The following is a 19,825-nucleotide window of genomic DNA, read 5'->3' as shown; positions in this document are numbered from 1 at the left end:
AAGAGGCCACGTGCGCTGTCTTCCACCAGAGAGTCCTTTCGTGAGGTGGCGGCAAGACAGACGTCGTCTCGCCTCGCGGGGGAGTCCTCTCACTCCCGCTCCTCTTCCCTTCCGGCTCCCTTCCACCGACTCAGGTGATTGACGCTCCGCAGCCGCTCTTGGCACAACCCCGCAGGCGCAACCCGCCCTGTTTATTTATCAATTTACGTTTTTCCCTAGGTAGCGTGTTCTCGCTTATTTTTGTTTTCTCCCCCGGAGCGCCCAGTGCCGGCAAAGCCGTGCCGCCGTGTTGCGTCATTTTGTTGCTGAGCGATTGCTTCCAGGGCGGGGGCGTACGTAGGCCTCGTTCAGCGATCTCTGCTTTCGGTGCACGCAGGCAGCGCGTGGTCTTTGAATTCTGGGAACCATCCCGCTGAAACAAGACGCGCGCCCTTTTCTATACCGAGATCCGCTTTTCCTCTACGCTTTTGCTACGCTGTGCTTCACAGTCGGTTTTTCTTTCCCCATTTAATCACTTCTCTGTGTTCATTTCGTCACATTCACGGCACTGTGTGACATTTTCGCGTTTATTCGCCGCCCGAGTGCTATTTATTCTTGCGTGTTTCGTCGCTGCAGGTATGCTCATCTGTGGCCGAACGTTGGCGTAACAAGAAGTTCGTTATGTTCCGGCAGTCGCTTTCGCAAGCGTACGGTTTACCGCTCGTGGGAATGAATGAAACAGGGAACTTGGGACATCACTTATGCGTTGCTCTAAGCGAGCGGGTTTGACGTAGCTTTGAATAAAGCATGCCTACGAGGCGGTGTATGGCCACATCACATTGGCAGTGATCAGATTACGTCGCACACGTAGAGCGAGTTTTTGCAGGTATTATGGTGACAGCTGCGGGAGGAAAGCGGAAGAGGTGAAAGCGACGGGAGAGTAATAGTGTATGATTATTGAGACACTCCTTCCTCACCGTGCTATTGCGGAACCGACCGCTCGATCAACGCCGTGACTACGGTAGCTAATTTTGGGAGAGTTTCGTAGTGATGGTACTGCGGAGCCACTCGTCCGTCAATAATGCCCACGCGCGCCCCACGAAGGAAGTTTCAGTGGTAGGTTTGCCCGAGGGTGCAGGAATTTGTCAGTTGAACACGGTGTTTCAGAAGCAGTTATTGAACGATACACCTTGATTCCAGTTGGAGTTGCCGCTGATTCCAGCTTGATTCCAAGCCGTATATCATTGCAGTAAAACCATCTTGACAGCCGAGCTTGAATTGCAGACATGCAACCTTCGGCGAATAAGATCTTCGGCGAAGTTAAAAGGATTCTTGAAAGAGCAGTTTATGAGGCCAGAACTTCGCAGAACCATTCAATTTGGAAGCATAGTTCTCGCTTGTCAACATTGTTGAGCAAGAAGAAAACGCAGGTATATTTGAGGCAAAACACCAACGCACAACTGGTACTCGCAGTGTTTTTTAATTGAAAATAAATCAGTGCTTGATGTTCGCAATAGAAAATAAAAAAAAATATGCGTCGAAAACAATATTTTGACCCCAAAATGCGATAAGAGCTCGCACGAGCTCAGGACCTCGTGGCAGCGTTCCAAGTTCAAAAGTAACAAAAGATTCCAGTCTAGGGGGCGCGAGCAGCGGAACGCGGGAAAATTGAATTGAATTTGACCTTAGTGTTTATTGGGGGAGAATCGAAAGTGCTGGATGAGCGTGGGAGGTGGGCGGGAGAGAGGATAGAAAAATTTGCGTGGCAGAGGCGACAAAAGACTACCGTCTTTCAACGACATGTGCAGCGAAGTCAGCAGATACGCTGCCAAACTTTTTTTTTTCAGGGCAATATAATCAGTGTGATAAGTAGGAAGACCCTATGGACTTACATTCCCCGCAAGACCCCATGTATCCCCATAAAACGCTACGCATTAAACTTGGTCGGCTTCGCTGCTGTGCGTTTAAGCACTGTTAGAGGACATCTTTCCAGGGGCAGTGTAAGCAGCCTCATATGAAAGTTTGCGTACGGCCTTTCAATAAGAATTTTCATAACGCTCCGTCTATTCCCCAGTAAAGCTACACAGTGAGACCCTGTAAATTCGGCTTCTTTACCAAACAGAAGTGCGTTGCTGGAAATACAATTTCGTATGGGCAATCTCAGCTCTCTGGTGTAAAAGTGTGAAGGCCCTAGAGCCTATTACTATGAGCATTTTATGCTGCAAAATGGTGACACATCGAGAGCTACAGACGGACAGAGTGCGACGTGTCTCCTTGTTGAGTGCACGTGTAAATGCGCTATCATTTAAATGTTTTCGCGCATCCGCTTTCTTCGCTGCAAATGTCGTCGAAAGACGATATTTTTTTCCCACTGCACGTGACACTCTCTTCTCTCTTCTCCTCCCATCCCCCGCACTCCTTCCCTCCTGCTTTGATTTTCCCATAATAAATAAAATTGAGGTTTTGCTCAATTCAATCCTGTTTTCCCGCGTTCGCACTGCCAGCGCGTCATGTTTTGGCACCTGCTGTCTCTTTCGTGCTTGGAGCACCTCGAGCCGACATGTTTTGTTTTAGTGTTTGCTTTTATTTCGCCTGTTCTCCACACCACCTTCAACAAGATTTTTCTAAAATTTGCTGTGGTAATAGCCACCGAATATGCATCCTTAAATAAATGAACACGGATACCTGAAGTTTCGTTTCCACTAAAGCATGTGGACATATATGAGCCACGGCATACTGTTTGGTGCTTTGGAACGGCCTTGGCTATACTCGCCTCGTATTTAAGCCTTCATACACCATGGTACAGTTCAGCGCAGAAGTAGGTAGGAAAAACGTCCCATCCCCGATGAAGATATGCAACTAATACTCGATTTTTGTGAACTTCTTCCGCTTGTAACAAGGTATTGTTCCCCTGCTCAGCGCAAAAATAAATTTTGGGGAGAGAACACAGAATTTCCCACACTCATGTGTTAATGCATTTACCCTTGTGGTTATACCAAATCGCCTTACATTTTTTCAGAGGCTTGACGAAGGTAGAATTCATATTTCAATCAAGATCTTCAATTAAATTAGGTACGTTACAGTTTTGTTCTCGATTTAACCCACAAACATCGCTGTCATAGAGAATACCAGCTTTGTTCTTTTACGTTATTTTACTGACCCCTCTATGCAGTTGAGGTCGACGAACGAAGCTTCTGCAGATGCTGTTAACCTCTCAGAGTAAACGATAAAGAACAGAAACAGACGAGTTTTCTTCCTTTTGTTGCTGTCCATTTCACAGAGAACTTTGAACGATATGCAAGAACATATAGCAAGATTTGGCATTTCTTTTTCCAGGCGCACAGCTTTCGCAAGTTGCCATTTACAGGCAACCAATCCCGGTTTGCTGAACTCGACGACACGTCTTTACAATCCGCCTCAATGGCCTTTACTTAAAACGGTTTAAGTCCCACAGTGAAATAAATGGAAAGCGCTGCGCAGTCGTTTCAACATTGGGGTTCAAAAGCTTTCAAATCGGCCGCCCCTGGAATCGTTTCTCGAGATAACAGTGGGAACGCTAAGCTAGGAACCCATCCAGCGCAACCGACAAATGATGCCACTGTTAGGTAAAGGAACGGCCTCAGAGCGCACCTTTATTTCTCCGTGTCCCTCAACAAAAAAGAGGCAAAATTCACAGAGAAAAACACACTGCCGACCAGACAAGCGAGAGAAAGGCTCAGCGACTGGCAGCGAGGAGATGTCAAATCTGTTACCACCGCCAGCGCACGTCTATCAGGGGCCTTCGACACTTTCCGCCAAGGACGAGTTCTCAGAAGCTGTGACGAACAGTGTGCAAAAATAATAAGAAATGAAGTGAAAAAGACTGAATGCAGTTGTGACGACTCAGGCCAATGTGGCCGTGGAGACGTCTCGTGCGATCGAGGTTGCAGGAATAGAAAATTGGGCGGAGTCCAGAGCCGCCCCCGTGCGTTGCGCAATAGTTGCCTCTCTGGCGACGAAGCGCTTGTTACAATGCCCGAAGCCCTAGAAAACCACGGGCGTAGATAGATGCGCCGTGCGCCCGTTGGGCAAACCGTCCGCTTTCGTTTTGCACGCCGCAAGGGTGAAGGCACGGTTGCGGTCGGCACCGTCGACATGTGGGCGGCAGTACGCGCGCATATTCTCGTCAATATATATATATATATATATATATATATATATATATATATATATATATATATATATATATATATATATATATATATATATATATATATATATATATATATATATATATATATATATATATATAATATATATATATATATATATATATATATATATATATATATATATATATATATATATATATATATATATATATATATATGAAGGTGCATTACTCTTACGTTGTTTCAGAGATTTCGATAGTACGTGGGCTGTGGTCGCAGTCGCACCCACGGTATAAGAAAACAGTAGCGGTGTCACCTGTGATTGAAATGTCGAAGCTCCTCTCTACGAAATTTGGGATTGCGTAAACTCATATATCTACGCTGGCGGGTTTATTTCCAGTGTTTGTTTGGCCAGTGACAGTACATCGGGTGACGAAAGGCAGAGTTTTTCCGCGATAGCGCACTATCCGGGTGGTGAGATTTACGATATGGTTTGGAGAGCTCTGGAAAAAAAACCTTACCATTCCTTCCTAAAGAAAGTTTAGATCAGCCCGAAAGATTTTCTTCAAATCAAAACGGCGTCAAAAGCGCGTCAAAACGTTTGATAACAGTGCGTCGAACATTCGCTAAAAGCGCACCCAATCAACCGTGAAACCTTCAAAGTCCCAAATCACAAATGAAGAACGAATAACCCATGCGATGATTTTTCGCGCACTAAGTAAACGAATCAACGCACGATCTAAAGGTATACCGATGTGTGGTTTATGCGATAAAGGTATACACTATTGCATTCCTTCTTCATGACCGATCTTATTTAGAACCGTACCTTTTTCGAGACTTTCGAATAACCGTGTTGACACAATGCATGCCCCGTTTCACGCACGCGCCGCGTGTCCAAAGATCTTATCAGAGCTTTTCAGTCGACCACCCGGTCTATGTTATGGGGACATGCATTAGTTTTTTTACAGAATTTCTTCGGCCCCACTAAGAAATCGTTCGCTTTAAAATTATACAGGCTGTATCGGGGATGCAGCCGCTGTAGTGGAATCGGATCCCACCAGGCGGGCATTTTTTCTCCACTTTCTTTCTGTCTTTCAAAATTACCTATCTGTTTCAATGACCTACCAGAATTTACCCTTTGCCTTCCGAGGAATTCTTGACTGCCAACCTTTTTTTTCTGTCTTAATTCAACGAGCCCCTCATTGCCCATTCTGATTCGCTACATGTATAGCGAGCGCCTCTCTTCTGGCAGTCTTGGTGCCATACGTAGCTTAAGAGGGCTCAACGCTGGTCGACCACTCTCGACATGTCGTAGACACTCGAGTCACGGCCCGGGGGTTTAAAAGAAGGTCCCCTTCACACTGAGTAGTCGTAGTGGCGCTGGCTACCACCCCCAAGCGCAGGAAACAAAAATACCTAAACATGAATACTGAAGAGAGTGGAGGGAAAAACAGCCCCGCCGGTAGCGTAGTAATCATCGCAGCAGACGCGTATTTTGGAGGTCGTGGGTTCGGATCTCACCCGACGGGCATTTTTTCTCCACTTTCTTCCTGTATTTCAAAATTCTTCATCTGTTTCAATGACCTACCACAAATTACCCTTTGCTTTCCGAGGCATTCTTGACTTCCAACCCTTATTTCTCATTTCTCTCTCTCTTTCTCTCTCTCTCTCTCTCCCTCTCTCTCTCTCTCTCTCTCTCTCTCTCTCTCTCTCTATATATATATATATATATATATATATATATATATATATATAGCGTATGAATGAAGTACGATGGGGCCCGTAAAAAATATACAGTGAAAGAGAAGACTAATGGGTAACGAACGAAAATGTATTAACGTTTCGGCTTCGGAGAAGCCTTCCTCAGAATCGTCAGGTTCTGACGAAGGCTTCTCCGAAGCCGAAACGTTAATACATTTTCGTTCGTTACCCATTAGTCTTCTCTTTCACTGTATGTATATATATATATATATATATATATATATATATATATATATATATATATATATATATATATATATATATATATATATATATATATATATATATATATATATAATGTGTGGGGGAGAGAGAGAGAATGAGAGAGTTAGTAAAGTGTCAGAGGGAAGACCAGCAATACGATAATGTGGAACCACCAGCGGCTACGCGTACGGGTGCACAGCAGAGCCTCTTTAGCCACGTTTCAAGACGAAAATACGAGCTGCGAACCCTTGCACGGATGAAGCGCAGGAGCAACGACCCCGCTGCTGCTGCCGGCAGCCTTCGGGCGGCACGAGCAGCATCGCGTGGAGGTTCGTGCGTGCACAGCGGGCTCAGACAGCCCCAGGAGAGGCGGCCAGGAAAGGGAGGAGGTCGGTGGCGCAGCTGTCCCGAAATAAACAACGTGGACTCCCTTAATTGGGACTCGCGGGAAGCCTTCGCACGTGTCGCTGGATGACGGTCGGCGACGGCTCTTCTCTCTACCTAATATATTGCAGGCGTGACCCGTGGACGTGGCGAATAGTGGTCCTCGCGGCAGCTCACGTCGACCCGATTATACACCCAATAATAAATACCGAGAAATTGTATAATTAGGGCACTCAGAGAAGCGGTTTAGGTACGGCGCCAAGTTCCAGTACAAATATACACGGGCCCAGAGGACTCGTAACCGGTCGTGCGCAGGGTCACGACAGCACTGGACTCCGGACTAGTGACGAGAAAAAACGGGCTTTGTATTACAAGAAAGGACCCGAATGAACTGGGTTCCAGGCCCTTCGTCTTCGTTTCGCTGCCAGAAGACGATTCTACCGCTTCCTTCGTCTTTCCATTGGGAGGAGAAGGAAAAACTTTACTAAGATACAACTTTAAGCGTCGACAATGTCCCGGGCCTGGTTCACCAACGCTAATCGGTCCGTCAAACGGTTCGAGGCTACCCAAGCCCGCCACGTTGAAGGTGGAGGGTGTGGAAAATGGGGGGTCTGAATTTCAATGGCGCAGGAGGAAATACAATGTTCTTGCTCGAACTCCTCATTTGACTGCGGCAGTCAACATAAACCAGGCTCGGTTTCGGCTGCGACCGTGCTTGCTGCAACATAATTACAAGGCTCGTGCACACGGTCTTTCACAATTAAACAACTAGCCTAGCGGCGGTCGCCACACACGCATATATTCTGCATTGTCTACCCCAATTTGAATTAGCTTACGTTCTGCAATGGCCTCCAGGGAACGCTCTCTATTCGCAAAATGTTGCACGCGCTGCGACACCTTAACGACCGCTTAAGAACAAGGGAAAGACTAGTAGAAGCCTAGCACGGACTATGCCCACAGATGACCTCATTCAGGACCTCAGGAACAAATACCTACGACCGGGAAAAAGAGATGCTCCTCCCCTTAATGAAGGTCCGCCTAACCTCGAGTTAGACAAAGACTTCATCTAATCTTGATTATCTTTGATGAAATTTGTAGAACTGATTTGTTAAATTGAAATCGTGTTTTATTTTTGTTTTTCTGTTAGTTATGATTACATCTGTGTTACGTGATCCGTCCTCCATGCCTTGTAACGGCTTCCTGCGCCTTTGTCAAGCTGCTCGAGCAGCTTTTAGCCAGGAAGTCGTCCAGATGCTTCTGGGAATAAACTGAACTGAACATCGAAGTCTACGAGGTCCGAGCCGTCGTTGCAGCCACCAAATGCTCCAGGTCACCAGGGAAAGACTAAATCAGTTTCCCGATCAGCGTACACCTTAATGCAAGTTCTGTGGAAACTCAGGCTCCCTGTATTACGTAGTCAGGGAATGTAACCAAAACCCGGACTTGCCGTCACCTTTCCCTAACCCCAACCTCCAGCAGTGGGAGGCTGCGCTGCCCAGCGAACGCCTCACCGACCGGGTCATGCTGACGGATGGGGGGCAGAACGCGCAAAGATGACACGTGGACTTCTGGACTAAGAAGTGACCCCCACGCATACAAATTCTAAATAAATGTTTTCCTCTCTCGCGTACACGCGCGTAGACGTCAGAGAATCAGTAACGTATACGCACGTACGTTTCGTAAGCGCCTCAGTACTCTCTGACGTATCAGAGGTACGACAAAGTCTCGCCTGTATCATCATCATCGTCGTCGTCGTCGTCATAATTTTCTTATCTCCTGCAGTACAAAGGCCTCTCCAACTGACCTCACCCGGCCGCTAACGCTACGGCGGCGGGTAGCGGGGCGCGACTGGGGAGAGCAAATTCGTCACGGTGGGGTGGATTAGTTCCGGGCGGCCTGCCTTCGCCATGCCCGCTCTTTCCCTCCGCTGAGGGGCAACCTCCTCGCACTCCCCGCGCGCGCATGCGCAGTCCGGTCCCGCTACCAGCTAACCTTAGCGTAGCGTACGGGAGCCGCTATGCTAAAACTCTCTATTTAATCTTCAACAGCGTTGTGGCCCGCTATATCTCTCTACTGCGTGGCTTTCCGGAGAGAGACTGTCGGAACGTTACATAACCGACCTCACGGAGTTTTCCAGTGCTCCCGAAAAATAGTCGGACGTTTCCTGAAACCTTTAGCACTGAAGTAAGCAGTTTCAAATTTTCAAAATTTGTCTTACGTGTTGACCATAACCAAACGTCTCGGTGCACTGAGGGGAAGTTGAAAGCCACGAGAAAAAAAAAATGTTAACAAAAGGCACTTCAGCCTTTGCAGCAGTGTGCTGCCAGATGTTTTGGTATACGCGTGTTAATTTTTTTTTTTTACCTGCGGTATGATCTCATAAGCTGAACGCGTTGCGTGATGCCTACATAAGGAGACAGAATCGTCCCTTTAGCTCACGAAATATCATCATCATCATAATCATAATCACCAGCCTATCTACGCCCACTGCAGGGCAAAAGCCTCTCCCATTAATCTCCAATTATCCCGGTCCTGTGCTAACTGCGACCAGTTTATCCCCGCAAACTTCTTGATCTCATCTGCCCATCTAACTTTTTGCCGCCCCCTGCCACACTTGCCTTCTCTAAGGATCCACTCTGCTACCCTTAATGACCAACGGTTATCTTGCCTTCAACTTAAATTTAGGACGACTCAGCGAGCAATGGAACGGAAGATGATAGGAGTAACATTAAGCGACAAGAATGCAGCGGAGTGAGTCAGGGAACAAACGCGTGTTAAGGACATAGTACAAATTAAGAAGGGCAGGGCATGTAATCAGAAGGCACTAAATATAACTCGTATTTAAAAAATACATACTCCCGTAAATCTGCAACACTATTACTTTGTCACGTTCGCGCACTGGCTTCACACGCGTATGACGTACACTCTTTGTCAAAATTTTCTAGGCCAATCCTAAGCCTTCTCGACCACAAAGAAAACAAAAAATAAGCTTGACCTTTATATGTGATGAAAATGTTTTGCGACACTAAGAAATACACATATTTTCTCTAGCTTTCAAGCATAAAACGTTTCAGCCTCGCTCAGGACGTAAGCTTGTACACGGAATTTTTTTAGGCCTGGGCACTTTCGGCTTGGCCTAGAAAATTTTGACAACGAATGGTTGTGCAGTTATGCTGAACACGACAACTTTCCAACTGCTCAATCGTAACTCCATTTCTATTGACGATAAAAACGTTCCCGCTGGCCAGGAACGCTCCAAGTCTCGTTAACTGTAAGGTGCCCTAGAAAGACTGCTTCAACAACGGATCTTTCGCGTAACGTCGATTTTTTTCCCGATTTCTAGCGAAGCCAAAAGAGCGTACTTTAAATAGCCTTTTATACGTAATAGTCCCCCGACAGCTCACATAAATGCCGCACCGTTTTCTCATTTCTCCCAGTGTCCGAAAAGAGGTGGAAAATGCGTTCGTCCTCTGCCGCAAGATCTCAGAATTGCTGATGTAATCATGGGCGCAATCCCACCAATCTGCCCTTAGGTCTGCGCTGTAACCGCCCATGCCCTTCGCCCTAAAATAAAATGGAACGAAAAAGAACTCCCAGGCAGGATATTTCTTCCTTGGGCAATTGTTTGGGAACGGTCTTGCGCTCGCATTGCCAGGAATATTTTCGCGTTCCACACCTGCATGCCTCCAACCCCGAGCCAGCGTGAGCCTGATGAGGGCTGACGTGTTTGTTTTGCGCGGCAATTTTAAACCTGTTAGTGGCCGCAAACGAAGGCCTATTTATAAGTCAGGCACGGGAGCAGCCTATGAATACCCGAACATTGACGCGTGTCGTTTCGGAAGTCCTCTGACGATGCGAGAAGCTCGCGGTTCATCGGCCAAGCAGAAACCCGATTCCTCGTTCGGAACCCAAGCTCGATGATAAACAACGCTCGTACTGCCCGGTTGACGCAGGCCTCTTATCCCTTGCAGCGCGGGCCGAGGGACAGCGGCTCTTCGAGCGGCCGTTCGGATCCATCCGTTCCTGATTGCATTCTGAAACAGTAGACTCTTTGGTAATGTTTTCGGTCGGCTACGTGCACTGGGTCTTTGAAAACCGAGTAGTAAGGTGCACTTGACGAAGATGTTCAACAAGGAACTTGTCTGGCTGAGTGCAGTGGATGAGTCTTAGGGTTCTATTTCCGGCTGTCTCGCTTGTTTGCGGTTTCGACCCTCGACGGTTTCTATCTACGGAATCGTCGTGATGTTTTCGACGAACGTCACCTTGATGTGGGCCGAAAATAATCAGCTTGATTAGCGGTTGCCCGAAAAGAGAAACGAGAAACGTCTGTTGCACTGTCACTTCAGTCCTATTAACAATATGCATCCAGCCGTTCCATAGCCGCTACATACATACATACATACATACATACATACATACATACATACATACATGCATACATGCATGCATGCATGCATACATACATACATACATACATACATACATACATACATACATACATACATACATACATACATACATACATACATACATACATACATACATACATACATACATACATACATGCATGCATGCATACATACATACATACATACATACATACATACATACATACATACATACATACATACATACATACATACATACATACATACATACATACATACATACATACATACATACATACATACATACATACATACATACATACATACATACATACATACATACATACATACATACATACATACATACATACATACATACATACATACATACATACATACATACATACATACATACATACATACATACATACATACATACATACATACATACATACATACATACATACATACATACATACATACATACATACATACATACATACATACATACATACATACATACATACATACATACATACATACATACATACATACATACATACATACATACATACATACATACATACATACATACATACATACATACATACATACATACATACATACATACATACATACATACATACATGCATGCATGCATGCATGCATGCATGCATGCATGCATGCATGCATGCAGTAGAAGTTTTCATATTTGTCTTGTGTAAAAAAACGCTCACACAGTCGGTTTTTATACCACACCAATATTTTCAGGCGTTGCTCTACGACGCATTGCACCGCAGCTGTCCCGGACGAGGTGGCCGAGAGGTTAAGGCGATGGACTGCTAATCCATTGGGCTCTGCCCGCGTGGGTTCGAATCCCATCCTCGTCGGCAACTTTTTTTCCCCCTGAAAATCGCAAACCGCATGTGCCGTCCCATGTCGTGGGAGTATAATAAAACTGCATGTTTCAGAGGGGTTTGAAACTGCTTTATTGCTCTGAAGAAGATTTTGGAGATCTATGCCTTGATATTAGTGTGAACAGAAAACGGGGCGTCCATAACTGGTTTTTCGTGGCGAGAAGCCGATTTCATCCAGACGAGGTGGCCGAGAGGTTAAGGCGATGGACTGCTAATCCATTGGGCTCTGCCCGCGTGGGTTCGAATCCCATCCTCGTCGTGTTTTCTTTTTCTTGGATTTACACCGCCACGAACAGAGACGGGAAGTAAGCCGAGATCCACAAACGCTAGATTCCAACTGAATTTATATACATTAAAGGATGAGAAGTTATATTTTTCCCTCAAGTATTGTTCAACCTGGGAGAAATGACATAATACCTAGGAACCTTTTAAGAATACATAGGGGATCGATTCGGATTTCGTTTGCTCGTTAGCAGTCGCTGTTCTCCGAAACTACTGCGTGCCTTTTTTTTTTTTTTTTTTTTGGAGAGGCCGTTACCGTGGGTAATCGAAAACAAGTAGCTTGGCCACGTAAAGGTGGCGCGACTCTTGGCACGAAACACTCGGGTATTTCGTTTAAAGAAGTCCACAAAGACATCAATCAATGCGCGCTCTTGCAATTGTCTCTCCATGTGGAAAACGAATCGTAAACACAAAATAAAGAAAAGACGGCGTGACCGAAATTTCGAAGCGATGGTAATCTGCTTACTTTTCGTTGCTACTCTGTGCATTCCAAAACCCATTACCGACGCGCATTTGCAATTTAATTTTTTTTCCCTTTCAAGCGTCTTCTCATTCGTGCTGCCATTGTCTGCGTCTGCATGTTTGCGACCCCTTACATTTGATATGTGTCTGGAAGTTGTATAAAACCAATCTTCACGAAGTATGTAACATAATGCGTTCCTATAAAGCGGTTGGTTGGGCTTCCAACTTGAGCTTAGCGTTTCTTCTGTTTGCGTCATTTTTTTTTTATTACTTCTTCAATATCTCCGCCCGCAATTTTCCTGCCGTGTACACCGGATTCGCGTTTCGAACTTACGTAAAGGCAATCTGCACCAAAATTGGCAGGGCTGTTTGTCCTTTAAAATGGCGGACGATGGAGGGAACTCACGGCAGGTTTTCAGCTATCGACGACAACTGAAGAGCATTACAAAATTCTCCCTAGGCAAGGCATATTTCAAAGTAGCGAAAGACGACGGAGAAGTAACAGAGGGCGGACGACAGGAAAAAAAATTCACCAATTTCCACGAAGGGAATCATTACGAGTGGGCGAAGCACTGGGGATCGTTCGTGGCATCACCCGTGGCATTGCCCACTCGCGCATGTAAATGAGTGACAACGCGTGTGTACAGTATATACAATTCCGATACAATTTAATTTAATCCAATACAATACAATTCAATTCAATCCAATCCAATCCGATCCAATCGAATCCAATCCAATGCTCCTCGCGCATGCCCAACACTGTGTACACGGACGCCAAGCCCCGGACAAAGCCAAGTCCTAACGTGCTTCGCCCCTAAAATTCCACCAATGTCGCCCTCCCCTCCATTTTGGTTCGGCATCATGTATCGCTTCCTAAAATGTGCCATCTTTATACCAAGTAGCTCACTTTTCTGTGCGTTTTGTCAAAACCACCCATTTGTAAATACTGTAGCCCCCTAAGAGAGTACTGAGGAGAGAAAAAGAGCGAGACCGAGAGCGAGAGAGATACAGAGAGCTCTTGGGACAGCCGCACAAGTCTTTTCGTCGGAGGTTTGGGCGCAGAGAGAAGCCGGCGACCGAAGAAGGCTGATCCGTTTTGTCCTTGCAGGCCGCGTATTCGCTTTCCGGATTGACGAGCGCCCTCGCTCGAAACAGGCGCTGTTTGTTTTCGTTGCCGTTTTCATGACGTCTTCGGCGCTCGCCCTCTGGCGTCGGTGACGGATGCGACGCTGGCACACGCACGTCCCCGGTATAGAAAGTGGAAGGCCCCCTCCTCCCTTCCAGCAGGGAAGGGTCCTCCGGTCCGAGCTACTGCAGATTAATCCGCGCGGCGCGCAACTGGATTCTCGGCAAAGCGGATCACGGGGCCCGCAAACATAGGAGCGGCTCCGCGAAGATTTGATTTGCCCCTCGACGGCCAGATTGGAGACAACGCTTGTTGCTCCGTCGGGGGATGCAGAGGAGGGCTCCAAAGCAGGTGGAAAAAGAAAAGTCTTCGCCCCTCATCAGCGGTGCGCACCACCATCGTGCTCATCAAACTCTGCATGAAACTGCGCAAACAAGAACGCAAAAATGTATACTCGAGTGAAATGATAGGAGTGCTGACGACACGGGCAAGCCTTTTTTTAGAGGCCGTCCAGCGGCTTGCGTTCCCATGATATCGGCATCGACGTGGGAACCATACCGAGGAAAACTGAATTTTCTCGCAGCAAAACGCAGGCTGTTACGACGGATGTCAAGGTCTCGTGGCTCTATTCGTCAAAATGCCTGGCTTTCTTTTTATTTTTTACTGTTGCTAATGGGTGCGATTAGATCTGGGACTCATAATAGTACACAGGTGCCCACTGCGTGGCTGAATCGGAAACATGCTCTTTTAGAGAGAGAGAGAGAGAGAGAGAGAGAGAGAGAGAGAGAGAGAGAGAGAGAGAGAGAGAGAGAGAGAGAGAGAGAGAGAGAGAGAGAGAGAGAGAGAGAGAGAGAGAGAGAGAGGAGACGGGCACCAGAATACAGGGTGGCGTGTTTTCTGTCATGAGCGGTCAAGAAATAATTGTGTCTTTTAAATTGCATAGCCGAATACCCTGCTCCGTATACTATAAAAGATTATAATTGAAAGTGGTTTGTTCGAGTCAGATAAGCGCCTCGTGTAATAGTGTGTAGCTGAAAATATTACCTAGCAGGCAACTGACGGATACAGGTTCAACGCTCCGCGGTTAAGCGTGTTGATGCCGAGAGTATTTTTTCAGAGAATCTCCGCAGCCCCATTCATTTCGAGCCCTCCACTCATAGCCAACGTGTAGCTTCAGCGCGTGAATTCCCCAAAATTAGATTTTTTAAAACAGCGAAGCTGTCTACGGCTGGGATCAAAGGAGATCGTCCCCGGTTACAGTCTCCGGCCAACTTCAGCGTGACAAAAAATGATTAAAAAATTAAAAAACGGACCTACGGCCTTTATAGTTTGACATACGGGGGATTATATGGCCCTGAAGAAATGCCTTCGCGGCAATGCATTTGCGTTTAGAGCTGTATCCAACTTTAAGAAGATCGGTGTGAGCCTGGTTTTTGTAAGCTAGCTTTCCCACATTGTGTGTTGCACACTGAAAGCAAGGCCCATTGAGGAACTGGACCCAGGGCCATGGCACCACTCAAACGCCTTTAATTCCACTTCTTCCTCAATGGAAGAAGTGCGGTTACAGCTCCACTTTATACTCCTTTCCGTTGCCGCCGCTTCTTTCCCAAGTCGTGCATACTCTTCGCCACGCGCGGTGTCTCTCTCCCCGCTGACATTGCACAAGGCCGGGCGCTCTTCGGCGACCGCCTGTGCGGCGCACTAGAGCCTGGTAGGTGAAGAGACTGGGAAGGGGTGGTGTGGTAATAAGTATACGTGGGGGGTAGCGGCTGGGGCGTGGCTGCCGGGGCAGTTGTGGGTGAAAGGGCTGGGAAAATGAGGAGCAGGATGGAGCCGTTGTAGTATGATAAGGTTGGAAAAATTGCTAAATGTGGGGTTGTTCGTTGCTGAGTGTGGGGTATAGGTGAAGGAAGAAAAAAATGCATGACGTGTGACGTCATGGTGACGCATAGCGCGAGCGCATGTGATGCTATTGAACGACCTGAAATGCAGTATCTTCCATTGATGACAGCATACCGAAGCTCTCTATGAGAGCTTTAAACAGTGTACAAGCGTGTGTCATTATTCAAAATTGAGGCCTCGAAGAAAATTCAGAGCAGAGCTTCCGTCTCCACGTGGAACTAAGCTTCCCTTCTCAGAATTACTGGCATGGACCGAGAAGTGAAACACTATATCCTTCGCTCACCTCGCTTCGTTTACGCATATTCGTGGAAAATGTTCGCCACTTCTGTCTAGACTGCAAACAGCGGAGTGATGTTGATCACTTAACGTGCACGTAAAAAAAAAAAAAAGAAAACGCCCAAGCACACATAAAAAGAACGACGTCTGCTTACAACTGGGAATAAAGGAAACTAAACAAGGTCATCTCGCCACGAAAGGAACGAGATTGTGATCAAACTTGAAAAAAGAAAGAGTGGGAGGGGGGGACGCCGATACTGTTGCCGTCAGCAACCACCAAAACTTAAAAGTGCGTCGCTTTACGTCACAGAACTTCGGGGCGGCGCTTTCAGCGTAGAAGCAAGACTTCCTTTATCGCAACTTCGGAGCCAGCCGCAACGCTCGGAGCCCGAGCGGAAACGACTTCAGCAAGAAAACCCGCCACGCTAGCAGCCCGTATTCGCCGCGTTCGGTGCCCGCAAAGTGTCTTACAGGTCCAAAAGCGCACGTATTGAAATTCTCGGAAAGCCAACACGAGGTTTTCGCGACAGGGTTAGATGTTGTGTTTTTCTTGAGTTTCTTTTTTGTTAAAGATCACACTTGGCGACCAGCATTTCGATAAAGCGTTCCCGGAAAAGAGAAGGCGTTTTGCTATTGCGGTTTGTTTTTAAAATTTTCCCAGAAGCAGCCGATGGATGATGAAAATTTCCTTTTTTAACTACTCTGACACAGCTCGTTTTATTGGGCTGTAGATTATGCAACACGACAGAATCCGCAGGACATGTGTCAGGCTTCGTTATTTCTCGTAGGCTAGTTTTACGTCGCTTACTTTACCAGGGAGATGTACTAAATGGTCAGGCGGAAGGGGCTAGCTTATGAAAATACTATAAAAAAGCCCCAAAAGAAAAGCTGATTAAATTTGCACCTATAAAAGCTTTATCCCGTCCTTGGCTTAGAAGCACTGTGATGGGTACATTTTGCCACCGCCCTACAGCTGACTAGGTTTTGCGTAGAATCCGTACAAAGGGGGAGTCGGGCCATTCGTTTTAAAGGAGCCATCAAGACAAAATACAAGTTGGGTTCATTAGAAAGACCGCTTAGTCCCAATAACAATGATAGCAATATCATCGCCATCTTCGAACAAAATAACGGAGATATGAAAGAAAGTGTGTGAAGCAGTCGCAACCCGCTAGCCAATTTCCCGCAACTTTTCTATGACGTCACGGAACCTTGTTTGTGCGATTGGCGGCCGCCTAACTGACCTGTCGCGACGACACATGACTGGACGTCTGTAATGGGGCCTTTAGCTCCATTTGACCGCATCACTTGAATGCTAACATGCAGTTAACGCACTGAAAATTATGTTTTATTGTTGGCCCGTATGACATCATTCTTGCTCATAACACGTCACTGTGGCACAAAATTTGAAATTTTTAAATACTTCTCGCTTTTTTTCGTTACAAAAACATCTTTTGTGGCTGTAATGGAGTTGAGTGAGATACTGATTCCTAGTTCTTTCAAATTAAACGAAGTTGTATTTTCTCTTCATGGCTCCTTTAAAGCGAAAGCTTTCTTAGTGGAACCGATGGCATGCTAAAACTAATGCATTTCCCCGTAGACCGGTTGGTCGGCCGAAAAGTTCTGATAAGATCTCCGGTCACACGGCGCGGGCGTGAAACCGGTCTTCCATTGTGTCAAAACTGTTACTTGAATAACAAAAGCTTGATCAGGGCCAGTTGGTTGAACATACTGAATAATTTTGAGGCGCAAACAACGGGCACCAGAAGAAACACGTAGATGCCTTGTCTGTGTCTACGTGTTTCTTCTGGTCTCCGTTGTTTGCGCCTCAAAATTATTCAGTATGTTACTTGAAAATCGCGGAAAATGAACGGTTCTAGATAAGACGATACGCGCATCGATCATGAATAAGGAGTGAAATAGTGTACCTTTATCTTGTACGTTACGTATTGGTATACGTTTAGATCGTGCGTAGATGCGTTCACTTGATGCGCGAAAAATCGTCGCGTGGGTCCGTTCTTCGTTTGCGATTTGGGTCTTTGAAGGTTTCGCGATCAATTGGACGCACTTTTATCGAAGGTTGGACGCAGTTTTAAGGAATGTTTTGACGCACTTTTGACGCAGGTTTGATCGTAGAAAGCTTTAGCGCTCCTCTCAGCTTTCTTTAGGAAGAGATGGTAAAATTTTATCGTTGCGTACTTCTAGCAGTTGCTGACTATTTTTCTTGCTGTTACTGAGGCGAAACCGTAGGAGCGCTGTGCCATCCTCGATGCAAATTAGCCGAATGGCGAGCTATTTTTAGGCCACGACTCGAAGAATTGGAGCAAACGCACGAAAGAGAGAACAACCTTTCGAGCAATTGTTTTCACGTTTGGAGAATGACATGTTTGCGAAGTTACGCTGTAAAGGGGCCGTCGGCCGCGGCGGCTGCTTTTCTGATGGAGGTGAAAAGCAAAAACGCCCGTGTGTACGAGATTTCGGCGCACGATAAAGATCCCCAGGTGGTCAAAATTAATCCGGAGCCCTCCACTACGGCGCGCCTCATCGCCTGCGTTGCGTCGGCGCGTTAAAACCCTACAATCAATCAATCAATATAAAGGGGCCGTGAAGACGCAGTAAAACTTTGTTCAATTCGAAAAAAAAAACAGCCTTTGGTAACTCACTCAGCTCCATTACAACCAGGAAAAACGTTTCAATGCGTAGACTTCTTTGCCGAGTACCCCCGCAGCCAGGATCCAACAGCCAGGACCCTTCATTTCCACAAAAATGCAGATATCGCGGAAGTTCCACCTGTAATCGCTTTGATGGAGTAAATTAAGATAACTGGTCGAACGAAATTCTGAAAAACTAAAAAAAAAGAAAAATGTAAAGTAATTACGGAAAATGGCGAACCCTGTGACGCCCTGCATTTCCCCAATAACGCATATTTCGCGAATGTTCCACTTCGAATCGTTATGATAGCGTAAATGGAGATAATTGGTCGGTCTGGATTTAGAAAAACCAAAAAATGGTTGGGAAAAACTCGCACTCAAGACAAGCGGCATAAGAATGCTACGCATTAGTAGATAATTCTCTGAATTTCTGTAGATTTATTTTAACTAAGAAAACGCATGAAATACCGAAAAACTGTAAAATTTTGCGCCGCAGTGACGTATCATGGGCAGGAGGAATGCAATAGAGGCCAGCACTAAACGCATGGTTATATAGTGTGCTAACTGCCCGTCAGCATTTAAGTGCTACGACGAAACAAAACTCGAGGCCCCACTACAATCGGCCAGTCACGTGTCTTAGCGATGGGTTTGGTCAGCGGCCGCCAACCGCACGAGCAAAATTCTGTGACGTCATAGCGACGTCACAGAGACGTCACAAGTGGCTGGGGAGCCACCAAAGCTTTGTTTTTTTTTCTTTAATATTTTCGCTCTTTGTTTGAGGCTTGCGATGCAACTAGCATTATTGTTATCGAGACAAACCGTTTTTTTTTTTTAATGAACGAATTGTATTTTGTCTTCCTGGCCCCTTCGACAAGCCGGGAGACACGCTTAGCCTTACTGAAACATGTTTTAATTGTAGAGAACTTCAGGGGCTCGCCTTGTCGCCGTAGCTCGCTTGCTGGACCCAGTAGAGCCACACGGCGTCACGTCGTCGCGGCGTAACCCAGAAGCTTTGAAAACCAAGCGGTTTATATAGTCATAAGCGTTCGAAACTCGGGAACCGCTTGCGCTTGTCATACATCTTCCCGTTGTTTAGTGCAAAGAAAACTGCAGGTACATCTAAGGCAAAATTTACGTAATTAACCGGCAGCGCCCGCGTTCATTTAATTCGGAACGCTCGTTTGGTTGGTTTTTAGATAGTAAGCGTAAAAAAGTGGCAGTGCAATGCCGGCACGTGCTGGCGGAAAAGCAAACACACACACACAAAAAAAAACAGTACTCCCGCTGGCGTAGTTTCAGGCAGGGGGCGCGCGAGCACTGGGAAGGCGGGAAATTGCATTGGGAA

At 46.2% G+C, this 19,825-nt stretch overlaps 1 protein-coding gene and 2 non-coding genes across 6 annotated transcripts in view; all 3 read left to right on the top strand.

The window, feature by feature from the left end:
* Positions 1 to 19,825, top strand: part of Pka-c3 (Protein kinase, cAMP-dependent, catalytic subunit 3) — a 120,540-nt gene that overhangs the window by 52,964 nt on the left and 47,751 nt on the right. The window lies entirely within an intron of this gene.
* Trnas-gcu (transfer RNA serine (anticodon GCU)) lies at positions 11,676 to 11,757 on the top strand. Its single transcript has one exon. It is a non-coding gene; the product is annotated as a tRNA-Ser (tRNA).
* Trnas-gcu (transfer RNA serine (anticodon GCU)) lies at positions 11,962 to 12,043 on the top strand. Its single transcript has one exon. It is a non-coding gene; the product is annotated as a tRNA-Ser (tRNA).

The sequence above is a fragment of the Haemaphysalis longicornis genome, unplaced genomic scaffold (assembly GCF_048455015.1).
Source record: "Haemaphysalis longicornis isolate Haplotype H1 unplaced genomic scaffold, Haemaphysalis longicornis Haplotype H1 scaffold_2, whole genome shotgun sequence".
In the NCBI taxonomy this organism is placed as follows: Eukaryota; Metazoa; Arthropoda; class Arachnida; order Ixodida; family Ixodidae; genus Haemaphysalis; species Haemaphysalis longicornis.
The sequence above is the reverse complement of the archived record's forward strand: the minus strand, read 5'-3'. Positions and strand labels throughout refer to the sequence as shown.